The following is a 24,542-nucleotide window of genomic DNA, read 5'->3' on the forward strand; positions in this document are numbered from 1 at the left end:
GAGGGATCTATTATATAGAGTCATTACACACAGAGGGATCTATTATATAGAGTCATTACAGACAGAGGGATCTATTATATAGAGTAATTACACGCAGAGCGATCTATTATATAGAGTCATTACAAGCAGAAGGATCTATTATATAGAGTCATTACACACAGATTGATCTATTATATAGAGTCATTACACACAGAGGGATCTGTAATATAGAGTCATTCCACACAGAGGGATCTATTATATAGAGTCATTACACACAGAGGGATCTATAATATAGAGTCATTACACACAGAGGGATCTATTATATAGAGTCATTACACACAGAGTGATCTATTATATAGAGTCATTACACACAGAGGGATCTATTATATAGAGTCATTACACGCACAGTGATCTATCATATAGAGTCATTACACACAGAGGGATCTATTATATAGAGTCATTACACACAGAGGGATCTATTATATAGAGTCATTATGCAGAGGGATCTATTATATAGAGTCATTACACACAGAGGGATCTATTATATAGAGTCATTACACACAGAGGGATCTATTATATAGAGTCTTTACACACAGAGGGATCTAATATATAGAGTCATTACACACAGAGGGATCTATTATATAGAGTCATTACACGCAGAGGGATCTATTATATAGAGTCATTACACGCAGAGGGATCTATTATATAGAGTCATTACACACAGAGGGATCTATTATATAGAGTCATTCCACACAGGGATCTATTATATAGAGTCATTACACACAGAGTGATCTATTATATAGAGTCATTACACACAGAGGGATCTATTATATAGAGTCATTACATGCAGAGCGATCTATTATATAGAGTCATTACACGCACAGTGATCTATTATATAGAGTCATTACACACAGAGGGATCTATTATATAGAGTCATTACACACAGAGGGATCTATTATATAGAGTCATTACGCAGAGGGAACTATTATATAGAGTCATTACACACAGAGGGATCTATTATATAGAGTCATTACACACAGAGGGATCTATAATATAGAGTCATTACACACAGAGGGATCTATTATATAGAGTCATTCCACACAGAGGGATCTATTATATATAGTCATTCCACACAGGGATCTATTATATAGAGTCATTACACACAGAGTGATCTATTATATAGAGTCATTACACACAGAGGGATCTATTGTATAGAGTCATTACATGCTGAGCGATCTATTATATAGAGTCATTCCACGCACAGTGATCTATTATATAGAGTCATTACACACAGAGGGATCTATTATATGGAGTCATTGCACACAGAGGGATCTATTATTTAGAGTCATTACGCAGAGGGAACTATTATATAGAGTCATTACACACAGAGGGATCTATTATATAGAGTCATTACACACAGAGGGATTTATTATATAGAGACATTACACGCAGAGGGATCTATTATATAGAGTCATTACACACAGAGTGATCTATTATATAGAGTCATTACACACAGAGTGATCTATTATATAGAGTCATTACACACAGAGGGATCAATTATATAGAGTCATTACACACAGAGGGATCTATTATATAGAGTCATTACACACAGAGGGATCTATTATATAGAGTCATTACACACAGAGGGATCTATTATATAGAGTCATTACACGCAGAGGGATCTATTATATAGAGTCATTACACACAGAGTGATCTATTATATAGAGTCATTACACACGGAGGGATCTATAATATAGAGTCATTCCACACAAAGGGATCTATTATATAGAGTCATTCCACACAGGGATCTATTATATAGAGTCATTACACACAGAGTGATCTATTATATAGAGTCATTACACACAGAGGGATCTATTATATAGAGTCATTACACGCAGAGCGATCTATTATATAGAGTCATTACACGCACAGTGATCTATTATATAGAGTCATTACACACAGAGGGATCTATTATATAGAGTCATTACACACAGAGGGATCTATTATATAGAGTCATTACGCAGAGGGAACTATTATATAGAGTCATTACACACAGAGGGATCTATTATATAGAGTCATTACACACAGAGGGATCTATTATATAGAGTCATTACACGCACAGTGATCTATTATATAGAGTCATTACACAGAGGGATCTATTATATAGAGTCATTACACACAGAGGGATCTATTATATAGAGTCATTACACACAGAGGGATCTATTATAGAGTCATTACAGACAGAGGGATCTATTATATAGAGTAATTACACGCAGAGCGATCTATTATATAGAGTCATTACAAGCAGAAGGATCTATTATATAGAGTCATTACACACAGATTGATCTATTATATAGAGTCATTACACACAGAGGGATCTATAATATAGAGTCATTCCACACAGAGGGATCTATTATATAGAGTCATTACACACAGAGGGATCTATAATATAGAGTCATTACACACAGAGGGAACTATTATATAGAGTCATTACACACAGAGTGATCTATTATATAGAGTCATTACACACAGAGGGATCTATTATATAGAGTCATTACACGCACAGTGATCTATCATATAGAGTCATTACACACAGAGGGATCTATTATATAGAGTCATTACACACAGAGGGATCTATTATATAGAGTCATTACGCAGAGGGATCTATTATATAGAGTCATTACACACAGAGGGATCTATTATATAGAGTCATTACACACAGAGGGATCTATTATATAGAGTCTTTACACACAGGGATCTATTATATAGAGTCATTACACACAGAGTGATCTATTATAAAGAGTCATTACACACAGAGGGATCTATTATATAGAGTCATTACATGCTGAGCGATCTATTATATAGAGTCATTCCACGCACAGTGATCTATTATATAGAGTCATTACACACAGAGGGATCTATTATATGGAGTCATTGCACACAGAGGGATCTATTATTTAGAGTCATTACGCAGAGGGAACTATTATATAGAGTCATTACACACAGAGGGATCTATTATATAGAGTCATTACACACAGAGGGATTTATTATATAGAGACATTACACGCAGAGGGATCTATTATATAGAGTCATTACACACAGAGTGATCTATTATATAGAGTCATTACACACAGAGTGATCTATTATATAGAGTCATTACACACAGAGGGATCAATTATATAGAGTCATTACACACAGAGGGATCTATTATATAGAGTCATTACACACAGAGGGATCTATTATATAGAGTCATTACACACAGAGGGATCTATTATATAGAGTCATTACACGCAGAGGGATCTATTATATAGAGCCATTACACACAGAGTGATCTATTATATAGAGTCATTACACACGGAGGGATCTATAATATAGAGTCATTCCACACAAAGGGATCTATTATATAGAGTCATTCCACACAGGGATCTATTATATAGAGTCATTACACACAGAGTGATCTATTATATAGAGTCATTACACACAGAGGGATCTATTATATAGAGTCATTACACGCAGAGCGATCTATTATATAGAGTCATTACACGCACAGTGATCTATTATATAGAGTCATTACACACAGAGGGATCTATTATATAGAGTCATTACACACAGAGGGATCTATTATATAGAGTCATTACGCAGAGGGAACTATTATATAGAGTCATTACACACAGAGGGATCTATTATATAGAGTCATTACACACAGAGGGATCTATTATATAGAGTCATTACACGCACAGTGATCTATTATATAGAGTCATTACACAGAGGGATCTATTATATAGAGTCATTACACACAGAGGGATCTATTATATAGAGTCATTACACACAGAGGGATCTATTATATAGAGTCATTACAGACAGAGGGATCTATTATATAGAGTAATTACACGCAGAGCGATCTATTATATAGAGTCATTACAAGCAGAAGGATCTATTATATAGAGTCATTACACACAGATTGATCTATTATATAGAGTCATTACACACAGAGGGATCTGTAATATAGAGTCATTCCACACAGAGGGATCTATTATATAGAGTCATTACACACAGAGGGATCTATAATATAGAGTCATTACACACAGAGGGATCTATTATATAGAGTCATTACACACAGAGTGATCTATTATATAGAGTCATTACACACAGAGGGATCTATTATATAGAGTCATTACACGAACAGTGATCTATCATATAGAGTCATTACACACAGAGGGATCTATTATATAGAGTCATTACACACAGAGGGATCTATTATATAGAGTCATTATGCAGAGGGATCTATTATATAGAGTCATTACACACAGAGGGATCTATTATATAGAGTCATTACACACAGAGGGATCTATTATATAGAGTCTTTACACACAGAGGGATCTAATATATAGAGTCATTACACACAGAGGGATCTATTATATAGAGTCATTACACGCAGAGGGATCTATTATATAGAGTCATTACACGCAGAGGGATCTATTATATAGAGTCATTACACACAGAGGGATCTATTATATAGAGTCATTCCACACAGGGATCTATTATATAGAGTCATTACACACAGAGTGATCTATTATATAGAGTCATTACACACAGAGGGATCTATTATATAGAGTCATTACATGCAGAGCGATCTATTATATAGAGTCATTACACGCACAGTGATCTATTATATAGAGTCATTACACACAGAGGGATCTATTATATAGAGTCATTACACACAGAGGGATCTATTATATAGAGTCATTACGCAGAGGGAACTATTATATAGAGTCATTACACACAGAGGGATCTATTATATAGAGTCATTACACACAGAGGGATTTATTATATAGAGACATTACACGCAGAGGGATCTATTATATAGAGTCATTACACACAGAGTGATCTATTATATAGAGTCATTACACACAGAGTGATCTATTATATAGAGTCATTACACACAGAGGGATCTATTATATAGAGTCATTACACACAGAGGGATCTATTATATAGAGTCATTACACACAGAGGGATCTATTATATAGAGTCATTACGCAGAGGGAACTATTATATTGAGTCATTACACACAGAGGGATCTATTATATAGAGTCATTACACACAGAGGGATCTATTATATAGAGTCATTACATGCACAGTGATCTATTATATAGAGTCATTACACAGAGGGATCTATTATATAGAGTCATTACACACAGAGGGATCTATTATATAGAGTCATTACACACAGAGGGATCTATTATATAGAGTCATTACAGACAGAGGGATCTATTATATAGAGTAATTACACGCAGAGCGATCTATTATATAGAGTCATTACAAGCAGAGGGATCTATTATATAGAGTCATTACACACAGAGTGATCTATTATATAGAGTCATTACACACAGAGGGATCTATAATATAGAGTCATTCCACACAGAGGGATCTATTATATAGAGTCATTACACACAGAGGGATCTATAATATAGAGTCATTACACACAGAGGGATCTATTATATAGGGTCATTACACACAGAGTGATCTATTATATAGAGTCATTACACACAGAGGGATCTATTATATAAAGTCATTACACGCACAGTGATCTATCATATAGAGTCATTACACACAGAGGGATCTATTATATAGAGTCATTACACACAGAGGGATCTATTATATAGAGTCATTACGCAGAGGGATCTATTATATAGAGTCATTACACACAGAGGGATCTATTATATAGAGTCATTACACACAGAGGGATCTATTATATAGAGTCATTACACACAGAGGGATCTAATATATAGAGTCATTACACACAGAGGGATCTATTATATAGAGTCATTACACGCAGAGGGATCTATTATATAGAGTCATTACACGCAGAGGGATCTATTATATAGAGTCATTACACACAGAGGGATCTATTATATAGAGGCATTCCACACAGGGATCTATTATATAGAGTCATTACACACAGAGTGATCTATTATCTAGAGTCATTACACACAGAGGGATCTATTATATAGAGTCATTACATGCAGAGTGATCTATTATATAGAGTCATTACACGCACAGTGATCTATTATATAGAGTCATTACACACAGAGGGATCTATTATATAGAGTCATTACGCAGAGGGAACTATTATATAGAGTCATTACACACAGAGGGATCTATTATATAGAGTCATTACACACAGAGGGATTTATTATATAGAGACATTACACGCAGAGGGATCTATTATATAGAGTCATTACACACAGAGTGATCTATTATATAGAGTCATTACACACAGAGTGATCCATTATATAGAGTCATTACACACAGAGGGATCTATTATATAGAGTCATTACACACAGAGGGATCTATTATATAGAGTCATTACACACAGAGGGATCTATTATATAGAGTCATTACACACAGAGGGATCTATTATATAGAGTCATTACACGCAGAGGGATCTATTATATAGAGTCATTACACACAGAGTGTTCTATTATATAGAGTCATTACACACAGAGGGATCTATAATATAGAGTCATTCCACACAAAGGGATCTATTATATAGAGTCATTCCACACAGAGGGATCTATTATATAGAGTCATTCCACACAGGGATCTATTATATAGAGTCATTACACACAGAGTGATCTATTATATAGAGTCATTACACACAGAGGGATCTATTATATAGAGTCATTACACACAGAGGGATCTATTATATAGAGTCATTCCACACAGAGGGATCTATTATATAGAGTCATTACACGCAGAGGGATCTATTATATAGAGTCATTCCACACAGAGGGATCTATTATATAGAGTCATTCCACACAGAGGGATCTATTATATAGAGTCATTCCACACAGAGGGATCTATTATATAGAGTCATTACGCAGAGGGAACTATTATATAGAGTCATTACACACAGAGGGATCTATTATATAGAGTCATTACACACAGAGGGATCTATTATATAGAGTCATTACACGCACAGTGATCTATTATATAGAGTCATTACACAGAGGGATCTATTATATAGAGTCATTACACACAGAGGGATCTATTATATAGAGTCATTACACACAGAGGGATCTATTATATAGAGTCATTACAGACAGAGGGATCTATTATATAGAGTAATTACACGCAGAGCGATCTATTATATAGAGTCATTACAAGCAGAAGGATCTATTATATAGAGTCATTACACACAGATTGATCTATTATATAGAGTCATTACACACAGAGGGATCTGTAATATAGAGTCATTCCACACAGAGGGATCTATTATATAGAGTCATTACACACAGAGGGATCTATAATATAGAGTCATTACACACAGAGGGATCTATTATATAGAGTCATTACACACAGAGTGATCTATTATATAGAGTCATTACACACAGAGGGATCTATTATATAGAGTCATTACACGAACAGTGATCTATCATATAGAGTCATTACACACAGAGGGATCTATTATATAGAGTCATTACACACAGAGGGATCTATTATATAGAGTCATTATGCAGAGGGATCTATTATATAGAGTCATTACACACAGAGGGATCTATTATATAGAGTCATTACACACAGAGGGATCTATTATATAGAGTCTTTACACACAGAGGGATCTAATATATAGAGTCATTACACACAGAGGGATCTATTATATAGAGTCATTACACGCAGAGGGATCTATTATATAGAGTCATTACACGCAGAGGGATCTATTATATAGAGTCATTACACACAGAGGGATCTATTATATAGAGTCATTCCACACAGGGATCTATTATATAGAGTCATTACACACAGAGTGATCTATTATATAGAGTCATTACACACAGAGGGATCTATTATATAGAGTCATTACATGCAGAGCGATCTATTATATAGAGTCATTACACGCACAGTGATCTATTATATAGAGTCATTACACACAGAGGGATCTATTATATAGAGTCATTACACACAGAGGGATCTATTATATAGAGTCATTACGCAGAGGGAACTATTATATAGAGTCATTACACACAGAGGGATCTATTATATAGAGTCATTACACACAGAGGGATTTATTATATAGAGACATTACACGCAGAGGGATCTATTATATAGAGTCATTACACACAGAGTGATCTATTATATAGAGTCATTACACACAGAGTGATCTATTATATAGAGTCATTACACACAGAGGGATCTATTATATAGAGTCATTACACACAGAGGGATCTATTATATAGAGTCATTACACACAGAGGGATCTATTATATAGAGTCATTACGCAGAGGGAACTATTATATTGAGTCATTACACACAGAGGGATCTATTATATAGAGTCATTACACACAGAGGGATCTATTATATAGAGTCATTACATGCACAGTGATCTATTATATAGAGTCATTACACAGAGGGATCTATTATATAGAGTCATTACACACAGAGGGATCTATTATATAGAGTCATTACACACAGAGGGATCTATTATATAGAGTCATTACAGACAGAGGGATCTATTATATAGAGTAATTACACGCAGAGCGATCTATTATATAGAGTCATTACAAGCAGAGGGATCTATTATATAGAGTCATTACACACAGAGTGATCTATTATATAGAGTCATTACACACAGAGGGATCTATAATATAGAGTCATTCCACACAGAGGGATCTATTATATAGAGTCATTACACACAGAGGGATCTATAATATAGAGTCATTACACACAGAGGGATCTATTATATAGGGTCATTACACACAGAGTGATCTATTATATAGAGTCATTACACACAGAGGGATCTATTATATAAAGTCATTACACGCACAGTGATCTATCATATAGAGTCATTACACACAGAGGGATCTATTATATAGAGTCATTACACACAGAGGGATCTATTATATAGAGTCATTACGCAGAGGGATCTATTATATAGAGTCATTACACACAGAGGGATCTATTATATAGAGTCATTACACACAGAGGGATCTATTATATAGAGTCATTACACACAGAGGGATCTAATATATAGAGTCATTACACACAGAGGGATCTATTATATAGAGTCATTACACGCAGAGGGATCTATTATATAGAGTCATTACACGCAGAGGGATCTATTATATAGAGTCATTACACACAGAGGGATCTATTATATAGAGGCATTCCACACAGGGATCTATTATATAGAGTCATTACACACAGAGTGATCTATTATCTAGAGTCATTACACACAGAGGGATCTATTATATAGAGTCATTACATGCAGAGTGATCTATTATATAGAGTCATTACACGCACAGTGATCTATTATATAGAGTCATTACACACAGAGGGATCTATTATATAGAGTCATTACGCAGAGGGAACTATTATATAGAGTCATTACACACAGAGGGATCTATTATATAGAGTCATTACACACAGAGGGATTTATTATATAGAGACATTACACGCAGAGGGATCTATTATATAGAGTCATTACACACAGAGTGATCTATTATATAGAGTCATTACACACAGAGTGATCCATTATATAGAGTCATTACACACAGAGGGATCTATTATATAGAGTCATTACACACAGAGGGATCTATTATATAGAGTCATTACACACAGAGGGATCTATTATATAGAGTCATTACACACAGAGGGATCTATTATATAGAGTCATTACACGCAGAGGGATCTATTATATAGAGTCATTACACACAGAGTGTTCTATTATATAGAGTCATTACACACAGAGGGATCTATAATATAGAGTCATTCCACACAAAGGGATCTATTATATAGAGTCATTCCACACAGAGGGATCTATTATATAGAGTCATTCCACACAGGGATCTATTATATAGAGTCATTACACACAGAGTGATCTATTATATAGAGTCATTACACACAGAGGGATCTATTATATAGAGTCATTACACACAGAGGGATCTATTATATAGAGTCATTCCACACAGAGGGATCTATTATATAGAGTCATTACACGCAGAGGGATCTATTATATAGAGTCATTCCACACAGAGGGATCTATTATATAGAGTCATTCCACACAGAGGGATCTATTATATAGAGTCATTCCACACAGAGGGATCTATTATATAGAGTCATTCCACACAGAGGGATATATTATATAGAGTCATTCCACACAGAGGGATCTATTATATAGAGTCAATACACAGAGGGATCTATTATATAGAGTCATTACACACAGAGTGATCTATTATATAGATTCATTACTCACAGAGCGATCTATTATATAGAGTCATTACACACAGAGGGATCTATTATATAGAGTCAATACACAGAGGGATCTATTATATAGAGTCATTACACACAGAGGGATCTATTATCTAGAGTCATTACACACAGAGGGATCTATTATATAGAGTCATTACATGCAGAGCGATCTATTATATAGAGTCATTACACGCACAGTGATCTATTATATAGAGTCATTACACACAGAGGGATCTATTATATAGAGTCATTACACACAGAGGGATCTATTATATAGAGTCATTACGCAGAGGGAACTATTATATAGAGTCATTACACACAGAGGGATCTATTATATAGAGTCATTACACACAGAGGGATTTATTATATAGAGACATTACACGCAGAGGGATCTATTATATAGAGTCATTACACACAGAGTGATCTATTATATAGAGTCATTACACACAGAGTGATCCATTATATAGAGTCATTACACACAGAGGGATCTATTATATAGAGTCATTACACACAGAGGGATCTATTATATAGAGTCATTACACACAGAGGGATCTATTATATAGAGTCATTACACACAGAGGGATCTATTATATAGAGTCATTACACGCAGAGGGATCTATTATATAGAGTCATTACACACAGAGTGTTCTATTATATAGAGTCATTACACACAGAGGGATCTATAATATAGAGTCATTCCACACAAAGGGATCTATTATATAGAGTCATTCCACACAGAGGGATCTATTATATAGAGTCATTCCACACAGGGATCTATTATATAGAGTCATTACACACAGAGTGATCTATTATATAGAGTCATTACACACAGAGGGATCTATTATATAGAGTCATTACACACAGAGGGATCTATTATATAGAGTCATTCCACACAGAGGGATCTATTATATAGAGTCATTACACGCAGAGGGATCTATTATATAGAGTCATTCCACACAGAGGGATCTATTATATAGAGTCATTCCACACAGAGGGATCTATTATATAGAGTCATTCCACACAGAGGGATCTATTATATAGAGTCATTCCACACAGAGGGATATATTATATAGAGTCATTCCACACAGAGGGATCTATTATATAGAGTCAATACACAGAGGGATCTATTATATAGAGTCATTACACACAGAGGGATCTATTATATAGATTCATTACTCACAGAGCGATCTATTATATAGAGTCATTACACACAGAGGGATCTATTATATAGAGTCAATACACAGAGGGATCTATTATATAGAGTCATTACACACAGAGGGATCTATTATATAGAGTCATTACACACAGAGGGATCTATTATATAGAGTCATTACACACAGAGGGATCTATTATATAAAGTCATTACACACAGAGGGATCTATTATATAGAGTCATTACACACAGAGTGATCTAGTATATAGAGTCATTACACACAGAGGGATCTATTATATAGAGTCATTACACGCAGAGGGATCTATTATATAGAGTCATTACACACAGAGTGATCTATTATATAGAGTCATTACACACAGAGGGATCTATAATATAGAGTCATTCCACACAAAGGGATCTATTATATAGAGTCATTCCACACAGAGGGATCTATTATATAGAGTCATTCCACACAGGGATCTATTATATAGAGTCATTACACACAGAGTGATCTATTATATAGAGTCATTACACACAGAGGGATCTATTATATAGAGTCATTACACGCAGAGCGATCTATTATATAGAGTCATTAAACGCACAGTGATCTATTATATAGAGTCATTACACACAGAGGGATCTATTATAAAGAGTCATTACACACAGAGTGATCTTTTATATAGAGTCATTACACACAGAGGGATCTATTATATAGAGTTATTACACACAGAGGGATCTATTATATAGAGTCATTACACGCAGAGGGATCTATTATATAGAGTCATTACACACAGAGTGATCTATTATATAGAGTCATTACACACAGAGGGATCTATAATATAGAGTCATTACACACAGAGGGATCTATTATATAGAGTCATTCCACACAGAGGGATCTATTATATATAGTCATTCCACACAGGGATCTATTATATAGAGTCAATACACACAGAGTGATCTATTATATAGAGTCATTACACACAGAGGGATCTATTATATAGAGTCATTACATGCTGAGCGATCTATTATATAGAGTCATTCCACGCACAGTGATCTATTATATAGAGTCATTACCCACAGAGGGATGTATTATATGGAGTCATTGCACACAGAGGGATCTATTATATAGAGTCATTACGCAGAGGGAACTATTATATAGAGTCATTACACACAGAGGGATCTATTATATAGAATCATTACACACAGAGGGATTTATTATATAGAGACATTACACGCAGAGGGATCTATTATATAGAGTCATTACACACAGAGTGATCTATTATATAGAGTCATTACACACAGAGTGATCTATTATATAGAGTCATTACACACAGATGGATCAATTATATAGAGTCATTACACACAGAGGGATCTATTATATAGAGTCATTACACACAGAGGGATCTATTATATAGAGTCATTACACACAGAGGGATCTATTATATAGAGTCATTACACGCAGAGGGATCTATTATATAGAGTCATTACACACAGAGTGATCTATTATATAGAGTCATTACACACGGAGGGATCTATAATATAGAGTCATTCCACACAAAGGGATCTATTATATAGAGTCATTCCACACAGGGATCTATTATATAGAGTCATTACACACAGAGTGATCTATTATATAGAGTCATTACACACAGAGGGATCTATTATATAGAGTCATTACACGCAGAGCGATCTATTATATAGAGTCATTACACGCACAGTGATCTATTATATAGAGTCATTACACACAGAGGGATCTATTATATAGAGTCATTACACACAGAGGGATCTATTATATAGAGTCATTACGCAGAGGGAACTATTATATAGAGTCATTACACACAGAGGGATCTATTATATAGAGTCATTACACACAGAGGGATCTATTATATAGAGTCATTACACGCACAGTAATCTATTATATAGAGTCATTACACAGAGGGATCTATTATATAGAGTCATTACACACAGAGGGATCTATTATATAGAGTCATTACACACAGAGGGATCTATTATATAGAGTCATTACAGACAGAGGGATCTATTATATAGAGTAATTACACGCAGAGCGATCTATTATATAGAGTCATTACAAGCAGAAGGATCTATTATATAGAGTCATTACACACAGAGTGATCTATTATATAGAGTCATTACACACAGAGGGATCTATAATATAGAGTCATTCCACACAGAGGGATCTATTATATAGAGTCATTACACACAGAGGGATCTATAATATAGAGTCATTACACACAGAGGGATCTATTATATAGAGTCATTACACACAGAGTGATCTATTATATAGAGTCATTACACACAGAGGGATCTATTATATAGAGTCATTACACACAGAGGGATTTATTATATAGAGACATTACACGCAGAGGGATCTATTATATAGAGTCATTACACACAGAGTGATCCATTATATAGAGTCATTACACACAGAGTGATCTATTATATAGAGTCATTACACACAGAGGGATCTATTATATAGAGTCATTACACACAGAGGGATCTATTATATAGAGTCATTACACACAGAGGGATCTATTATATAGAGTCATTACACACAGAGGGATCTATTATATAGAGTCATTACACACAGAGGGATCTATTATATAGAGTCATTACACACAGAGTGATCTATTATATAGAGTCATTACACACAGAGGGATCTATAATATAGAGTCATTCCACACAAATGGATCTATTATATAGAGTCATTCCACACAGAGGGATCTATTATATAGAGTCATTCCACACAGGGATCTATTATATAGAGTCATTACACACAGAGTGATCTATTATATAGAGTCATTACACACAGAGGGATCTATTATATAGAGTCATTACACACAGAGGGATCTATTATATAGAGTCATTCCACACAGAGGGATCTATTATATAGAGTCATTACACGCAGAGGGATCTATTATATAGAGTCATTCCACACAGAGGGATCTATTATATAGAGTCATTCCACACAGAGGGATCTATTATATAGAGTCATTCCACACAGAGGGATCTATTATATAGAGTCATTCCACACAGAGGGATATATTATATAGAGTCATTCCACACAGAGGGATCTATTATATAGAGTCAATACACAGAGGGATCTATTATATAGAGTCATTACACACAGAGGGATCTATTATATAGATTCATTACTCACAGAGCGATCTATTATATAGATTCATTACACACAGAGGGATCTATTATATAGAGTCAATACACACAGGGATCTATTATATAGAGTCATTACACACAGAGGGATCTATTATATAGAGTCATTACACACAGAGGGATCTATTATATAGAGTCATTACACACAGAGGGATCTATTATATAAAGTCATTACACACAGAGGGATCTATTATATAGAGTCATTACACACAGAGTGATCTAGTATATAGAGTCATTACACACAGAGGGATCTATTATATAGAGTCATTACACGCAGAGGGATCTATTATATAGAGTCATTACACACAGAGTGATCTATTATATAGAGTCATTACACACAGAGGGATCTATAATATAGAGTCATTCCACACAAAGGGATCTATTATATAGAGTCATTCCACACAGAGGGATCTATTATATAGAGTCATTCCACACAGGGATCTATTATATAGAGTCATTACACACAGAGTGATCTATTATATAGAGTCATTACACACAGAGGGATCTATTATATAGAGTCATTACACGCAGAGCGATCTATTATATAGAGTCATTACACGCACAGTGATCTATTATATAGAGTCATTACACACAGAGGGATCTATTATAAAGAGTCATTACACACAGAGTGATCTTTTATATAGAGTCATTACACACAGAGGGATCTATTATATAGAGTTATTACACACAGAGGGATCTATTATATAGAGTCATTACACGCAGAGGGATCTATTATATAGAGTCATTACACACAGAGTGATCTATTATATAGAGTCATTACACACAGAGGGATCTATAATATAGAGTCATTACACACAGAGGGATCTATTATATAGAGTCATTCCACACAGAGGGATCTATTATATATAGTCATTCCACACAGGGATCTATTATATAGAGTCATTACACACAGAGTGATCTATTATATAGAGTCATTACACACAGAGGGATCTATTATATAGAGTCATTACATGCTGAGCGATCTATTATATAGAGTCATTCCACGCACAGTGATCTATTATATAGAGTCATTACACACAGAGGGATCTATTATATGGAGTCATTGCACACAGAGGGATCTATTATATAGAGTCATTACGCAGAGGGAACTATTATATAGAGTCATTACACACAGAGGGATCTATTATATAGAGTCATTACACACAGAGGGATTTATTATATAGAGACATTACACGCAGAGGGATCTATTATATAGAGTCATTACACACAGAGTGATCTATTATATAGAGTCATTACACACAGAGTGATCTATTATATAGAGTCATTACACACAGAGGGATCAATTATATAGAGTCATTACACACTGAGGGATCTATTATATAGAGTCATTACACACAGAGGGATCTATTATATAGAGTCATTACACACAGAGGGATCTATTATATAGAGTCATTACACGCAGAGGGATCTATTATATAGAGTCATTACACACAGAGTGATCTATTATATAGAGTCATTACACACGGAGGGATCTATAATATAGAGTCATTCCACACAAAGGGATCTATTATATAGAGTCATTCCACACAGGGATCTATTATATAGAGTCATTACACACAGAGTAATCTATTATATAGAGTCATTACACACAGAGGGATCTATTATATAGAGTCATTACACGCAGAGCGATCTATTATATAGAGTCATTACACGCACAGTGATCTATTATATAGAGTCATTACACACAGAGGGATCTATTATATAGAGTCATTACACACAGAGGGATCTATTATATAGAGTCATTACGCAGAGGGAACTATTATATAGAGTCATTACACACAGAGGGATCTATTATATAGAGTCATTACACACAGAGGGATTTATTATATAGAGACATTACACGCAGAGGGATCTATTATATAGAGTCATTACACACAGAGTGATCTATTATATAGAGTCATTACACACAGAGTGATCTATTATATAGAGTCATTACACACAGAGGGATCTATTATATAGAGTCATTACACACAGAGGGATCTATTATATAGAGTCATTACACACACAGGGATCTATTATATAGAGTCATTACACACAGAGGGATCTATTATATAGAGTCATTACACGCAGAGGGATCTATTATATAGAGTCATTACACACAGAGTGATCTATTATATAGAGTCATTACACACAGAGGGATCTATAATATAGAGTCATTCCACACAAAGGGATCTATTATATAGAGTCATTCCACACAGAGGGATCTATTATATAGAGTCATTCCACACAGGGATCTATTATATAGAGTCATTACACACAGAGTGATCTATTATATAGAGTCATTACACACAGAGGGATCTATTATATAGAGTCATTACACACAGAGGGATCTATTATATAGAGTCATTCCACACAGAGGGATCTATTATATAGAGTCATTACACGCAGAGGGATCTATTATATAGAGTCATTCCACACAGAGGGATCTATTATATAGAGTCATTCCACACAGAGGGATCTATTATATAGAGTCATTCCACACAGAGGGATCTATTATATAGAGTCATTCCACACAGAGGGATATATTATATAGAGTCATTCCACACAGAGGGATCTATTATATAGAGTCAATACACAGAGGGATCTATTATATAGAGTCATTACACACAGAGGGATCTATTATATAGATTCATTACTCACAGAGCGATCTATTATATAGAGTCATTACACACAGAGGGATCTATTATATAGAGTCAATACACACAGGGATCTATTATATAGAGTCATTACACACAGAGGGATCTATTATATAGAGTCATTACACACAGAGGGATCTATTATATAGAGTCATTACACACAGAGGGATCTATTATATAAAGTCATTACACACAGAGGGATCTATTATATAGAGTCATTACACACAGAGGGATCTATTATATAGAGTCATTACACGCAGAGGGATCTATTATATAGAGTCATTACACACAGAGTGATCTATTATATAGAGTCATTACACACAGAGGGATCTATTATATAGAGTCATTCCACACAGGGATCTATTATATAGAGTCATTACACACAGAGTGATCTATTATATAGAGTCATTACACACAGAGGGATCTATTATATAGAGTCATTACACGCAGAGCGATCTATTATATAGAGTCATTACACGCACAGTGATCTATTATATAGAGTCATTACACACAGAGGGATCTATTATAAAGAGTCATTACACACAGAGTGATCTTTTATATAGAGTCATTACACACAGAGGGATCTATTATATAGAGTTATTACACACAGAGGGATCTATTATATAGAGTCATTACACACAGAGTGATCTATTATATAGAGTCATTACACACAGAGGGATCTATAATATAGAGTCATTACACACAGAGGGATCTATTATATAGAGTCATTCCACACAGAGGGATCTATTATATATAGTCATTCCACACAGGGATCTATAATATAGAGTCATTACACACAGAGTGATCTATTATATAGAGTCATTACACACAGAGGGATCTATTATATAGAGTCATTACATGCTGAGCGATCTATTATATAGAGTCATTCCACGCACAGTGATCTATTATGTAGAGTCATTACACACAGAGGGATCTATTATATGGAGTCATTGCACACAGAGGGATCTATTATATAGAGTCATTACGCAGAGGGAACTATTATATAGAGTCATTACACACAGAGGGATCTATTATATAGAGTCATTACACACAGAGGGATTTATTATATAGAGACATTACACGCAGAGGGATCTATTATATAGAGTCATTACACACACAGTGATCTATTATATAGAGTCATTACTCGCACAGTGATCTATTATATAGAGTCATTACACACAGAGGGATCTATTATATAGAGTCATTACACACAGAGGGATCTATTATATAGAGTCATTACGCAGAGGGAACTATTATATAGAGTCATTACACACAGAGGGATCTATTATATAGAGTCATTACACACAGAGGGATCTATTATATAGAGTCATTACACGCACAATGATCTATTATATAGAGTCATTACACAGAGGGATCTATTATATAGAGTCATTACACACAGAGGGATCTATTATATAGAGTCATTACACACAGAGGGATCTATTATATAGAGTCATTACAGACAGAGGGATCTATTATATAGAGTAATTACACGCAGAGCGATCTATTATATAGAGTCATTACAAGCAGAAGGATCTATTATATAGAGTCATTACACACAGAGTGATCTATTATATAGAGTCATTACACACAGAGGGATCTATTATATAGAGTCATTACACGCACAGTGATCTATTATATAGAGTCATTACACAGAGGGATCTATTATATAGAGTCATTACACACAGAGGGATCTATTATATAGAGTCATTACACACAGAGGGATCTATTATATAGAGTCATTACAGACAGAGGGATCTATTATATAGAGTAATTACACGCAGAGCGATCTATTATATAGAGTCATTACAAGCAGAAGGATCTATTATATAGAGTCATTACACACAGAGTGATCTATTATATAGAGTCATTACACACAGAGGGATCTATAATATAGAGTCATTCCACACAGAGGGATCTATTATATAGAGTCATTACACACAGAGGGATCTATAATATAGAGTCATTACACACAGAGGGATCTATTATATAGAGTCATTACACACAGAGTGATCTATTATATAGAGTCATTACACACAGAGGGATCTATTATATAGAGTCATTACACGCACAGTGATCTATCATATAGAGTCATTACACACAGAGGGATCTATTATATAGAGTCATTACACACAGAGGGATCTATTATATAGAGTCATTACGCAGAGGGATCTATTATATAGAGTCATTACACACAGAGGGATCTATTATATAGAGTCATTACACACAGAGGGATCTATTATATAGAGTCATTACACACAGAGGGATCTAATATATAGAGTCATTACACACAGAGGGATCTATTATATAGAGTCATTACACGCAGAGGGATCTATTATATAGAGTCATTACACGCAGAGGGATCTATTATATAGAGTCATTACACACAGAGGGATCTATTATATAGAGTCATTCCACACAGGGATCTATTATATAGAGTCATTACACACAGAGTGATCTATTATATAGAGTCATTACACACAGAGGGATCTATTATATAGAGTCATTACACACAGAGGGATCTATTATATATAGTCAATACGCAGAGGGAACTATTATATAGAGTCATTACACACAGAGGGATCTATTATATAGAGTCATTACACACAGAGGGATCTATTATATAGAGTCATTACATGCACAGTGATCTATTATATAGAGTCATTACACAGAGGGATCTATTATATAGAGTCATTACACACAGAGGGATCTATTATATAGAGTCATTACACACAGAGGGATCTATTATATAGAGTCATTACAGACAGAGGGATCTATTATATAGAGTAATTACACGCAGAGCGATCTATTATATAGAGTCATTACAAGCAGAGGGATCTATTATATAGAGTCATTACACACAGAGTGATCTATTATATAGAGTCATTACACACAGAGGGATCTATAATATAGAGTCATTCCACACAGAGGGATCTATTATATAGAGTCATTACACACAGAGGGATCTATTATATAGAGTCATTACATGCACAGTGATCTATTATATAGAGTCATTACACAGAGGGATCTATTATATAGAGTCATTACACACAGAGGGATCTATTATATAGAGTCATTACACACAGAGGGATCTATTATATAGAGTCATTACAGACAGAGGGATCTATTATATAGAGTAATTACACGCAGAGCGATCTATTATATAGAGTCATTACAAGCAGAGGGATCTATTATATAGAGTCATTACACACAGAGTGATCTAATATATAGAGTCATTACACACAGAGGGATCTATAATATAGAGTCATTCCACACAGAGGGATCTATTATATAGAGTCATTACACACAGAGGGATCTATAATATAGAGTCATTACATACAGAGGGATCTATTATATAGAGTCATTACACACAGAGTGATCTATTATATAGAGTCATTACACACAGAGGGATCTATTATATAAAGTCATTACACGCACAGTGATCTATCATATAGAGTCATTACACACAGAGGGATCTATTATATAGAGTCATTACACACAGAGGGATCTATTATATAGAGTCATTACGCAGAGGGATCTATTATATAGAGTCATTACACACAGAGGGATCTATTATATAGAGTCATTACACACAGAGGGATCTATTATATAGAGTCATTACACACAGAGGGATCTAATATATAGAGTCATTACACACAGAGGGATCTATTATATAGAGTCATTACACGCAGAGGGATCTATTATATAGAGTCATTACACGCAGAGGGATCTATTATATAGAGTCATTACACACAGAGGGATCTATTATATAGAGTCATTCCACACAGGGATCTATTATATAGAGTCATTACACACAGAGTGATCTATTATCTAGAGTCATTACACACAGAGGGATCTATTATATAGAGTCATTACATGCAGAGCGATCTATTATATAGAGTCATTACATGCACAGTGATCTATTATATAGAGTCATTACACACAGAGGGATCTATTATATAGAGTCATTACACACAGAGGGATCTATTATATAGAGTCATTACGCAGAGGGAACTATTATATAGAGTCATTACACACAGAGGGATCTATTATATAGAGTCATTACACACAGAGGGATTTATTATATAGAGACATTACACGCAGAGGGATCTATTATATAGAGTCATTACACACAGAGTGATCTATTATATAGAGTCATTACACACAGAGGGATCTATAATATAGAGTCATTCCACACAGAGGGATCTATTATATAGAGTCATTACACACAGAGGGATCTATAATATAGAGTCATTACACACAGAGGGATCTATTATATAGAGTCATTACACACAGAGTAATCTATTATATAGAGTCATTACACACAGAGGGATCTATTATATAGAGTCATTACACGCACAGTGATCTATCATATAGAGTCATTACACACAGAGGGATCTATTATATAGAGTCATTACACACAGAGGGATCTATTATATAGAGTCATTACGCAGAGGGATCTATTATATAGAGTCATTACACACAGAGGGATCTATTATATAGAGTCATTACACACAGAGGGATCTATTATATAGAGTCATTACACACAGAGGGATCTAATATATAGAGTCATTACACACAGAGGGATCTATTATATAGAGTCATTACACGCAGAGGGATCTATTATATAGAGTCATTACATGCAGAGGGATCTATTTTATAGAGTCATTACACACAGAGGGATCTATTATATTGAGTCATTCCACACAGGGATCTATTATATAGAGTCATTACACAAAGAGTGATCTATTATATAGAGTCATTACACACAGAGGGATCTATTATATAGAGTCATTACACACAGAGGGATCTATTATATAGAGTCATTACGCAGAGGGAACTATTATATAGAGTCATTACACACAGAGGGATCTATTATATAGAGTCATTACACACAGAGGGATCTATTATATAGAGTCATTACATGCACAGTGATCTATTATATAGAGTCATTACACAGAGGGATCTATTATATAGAGTCATTACACACAGAGGGATCTATTATATAGAGTCATTACACAGAGGGATCTATTATATAGAGTCATTACAGACAGAGGGATCTATTATATAGAGTAATTACACGCAGAGCGATCTATTATATAGAGTCATTACAAGCAGAGGGATCTATTATATAGAGTCATTACACACAGAGTGATCTATTATATAGAGTCATTACACACAGAGGGATCTATAATATAGAGTCATTCCACACAGAGGGATCTATTATATAGAGTCATTACACACAGAGGGATCTATTATATAGAGTCATTACATGCACAGTGATCTATTATATAGAGTCATTACACAGAGGGATCTATTATATAGAGTCATTACACACAGAGGGATCTATTATATAGAGTCATTACACACAGAGGGATCTATTATATAGAGTCATTACAGACAGAGGGATCTATTATATAGAGTAATTACACGCAGAGCGATCTATTATATAGAGTCATTACAAGCAGAGGGATCTATTATATAGAGTCATTACACACAGAGTGATCTATTATATAGAGTCATTACACACAGAGGGATCTATAATATAAAGTCATTCCACACAGAGGGATCTATTATATAGAGTCATTACACACAGAGGGATCTATAATATAGAGTCATTACACACAGAGGGATCTATTATATAGAGTCATTACACACAGAGTGATCTATTATATAGAGTCATTACACACAGAGGGATCTATTATATAAAGTCATTACACGCACAGTGATCTATCATATAGAGTCATTACACACAGAGGGATCTATTATATAGAGTCATTACACACAGAGGGATCTATTATATAGAGTCATTACACAGAGGGATCTATTATATAGAGTCATTACACACAGAGGGATCTATTATATAGAGTCATTACACACAGAGGGATCTATTATATAGAGTCGTTACACACAGAGGGATCTAATATATAGAGTCATTACACACAGAGGGATCTATTATATAGAGTCATTACACGCAGAGGGATCTATTATATATAGTCATTACACACAGAGTGATCTATTATATAGAGTCATTACACACAGAGGGATCTATAATATAGAGTCATTACACACAGAGGGATCTATTATATAGAGTCATTCCACACAGAGGGATCTATTATATATAGTCATTCCACACAGGGATCTATTATATAGAGTCATTACACACAGAGTGATCTATTATATAGAGTCATTACACACAGAGGGATCTATTGTATAGAGTCATTACATGCTGAGCGATCTATTATATAGAGTCATTCCACGCACAGTGATCTATTATATAGAGTCATTACACACAGAGGGATCTATTATATGGAGTCATTGCACACAGAGGGATCTATTATTTAGAGTCATTACGCAGAGGGAACTATTATATAGAGTCATTACACACAGAGGGATCTATTATATAGAGTCATTACACACAGAGGGATTTATTATATAGAGACATTACACGCAGAGGGATCTATTATATAGAGTCATTACACACAGAGTGATCTATTATATAGAGTCATTACACACAGAGTGATCTATTATATAGAGTCATTACACACAGAGGGATCAATTATATAGAGTCATTACACACAGAGGGATCTATTATATAGAGTCATTACACACAGAGGGATCTATTATATAGAGTCATTACACACAGAGGGATCTATTATATAGAGTCATTACACGCAGAGGGATCTATTATATAGAGTCATTACACACAGAGTGATCTATTATATAGAGTCATTACACACGGAGGGATCTATAATATAGAGTCATTCCACACAAAGGGATCTATTATATAGAGTCATTCCACACAGGGATCTATTATATAGAGTCATTACACACAGAGTGATCTATTATATAGAGTCATTACACACAGAGGGATCTATTATATAGAGTCATTACACGCAGAGCGATCTATTATATAGAGTCATTACACGCACAGTGATCTATTATATAGAGTCATTACACACAGAGGGATCTATTATATAGAGTCATTACACACAGAGGGATCTATTATATAGAGTCATTACGCAGAGGGAACTATTATATAGAGTCATTACACACAGAGGGATCTATTATATAGAGTCATTACACACAGAGGGATCTATTATATAGAGTCATTACACGCACAGTGATCTATTATATAGAGTCATTACACAGAGGGATCTATTATATAGAGTCATTACACACAGAGGGATCTATTATATAGAGTCATTACACACAGAGGGATCTATTATATAGAGTCATTACAGACAGAGGGATCTATTATATAGAGTAATTACACGCAGAGCGATCTATTATATAGAGTCATTACAAGCAGAAGGA

The sequence above is a fragment of the Phyllobates terribilis genome, unplaced genomic scaffold, assembly GCF_046119375.1.
Source record: "Phyllobates terribilis strain yellow unplaced genomic scaffold, ASM4611937v1 Scaffold_12__6_contigs__length_324123572, whole genome shotgun sequence".
In the NCBI taxonomy this organism is placed as follows: Eukaryota; Metazoa; Chordata; class Amphibia; order Anura; family Dendrobatidae; genus Phyllobates; species Phyllobates terribilis.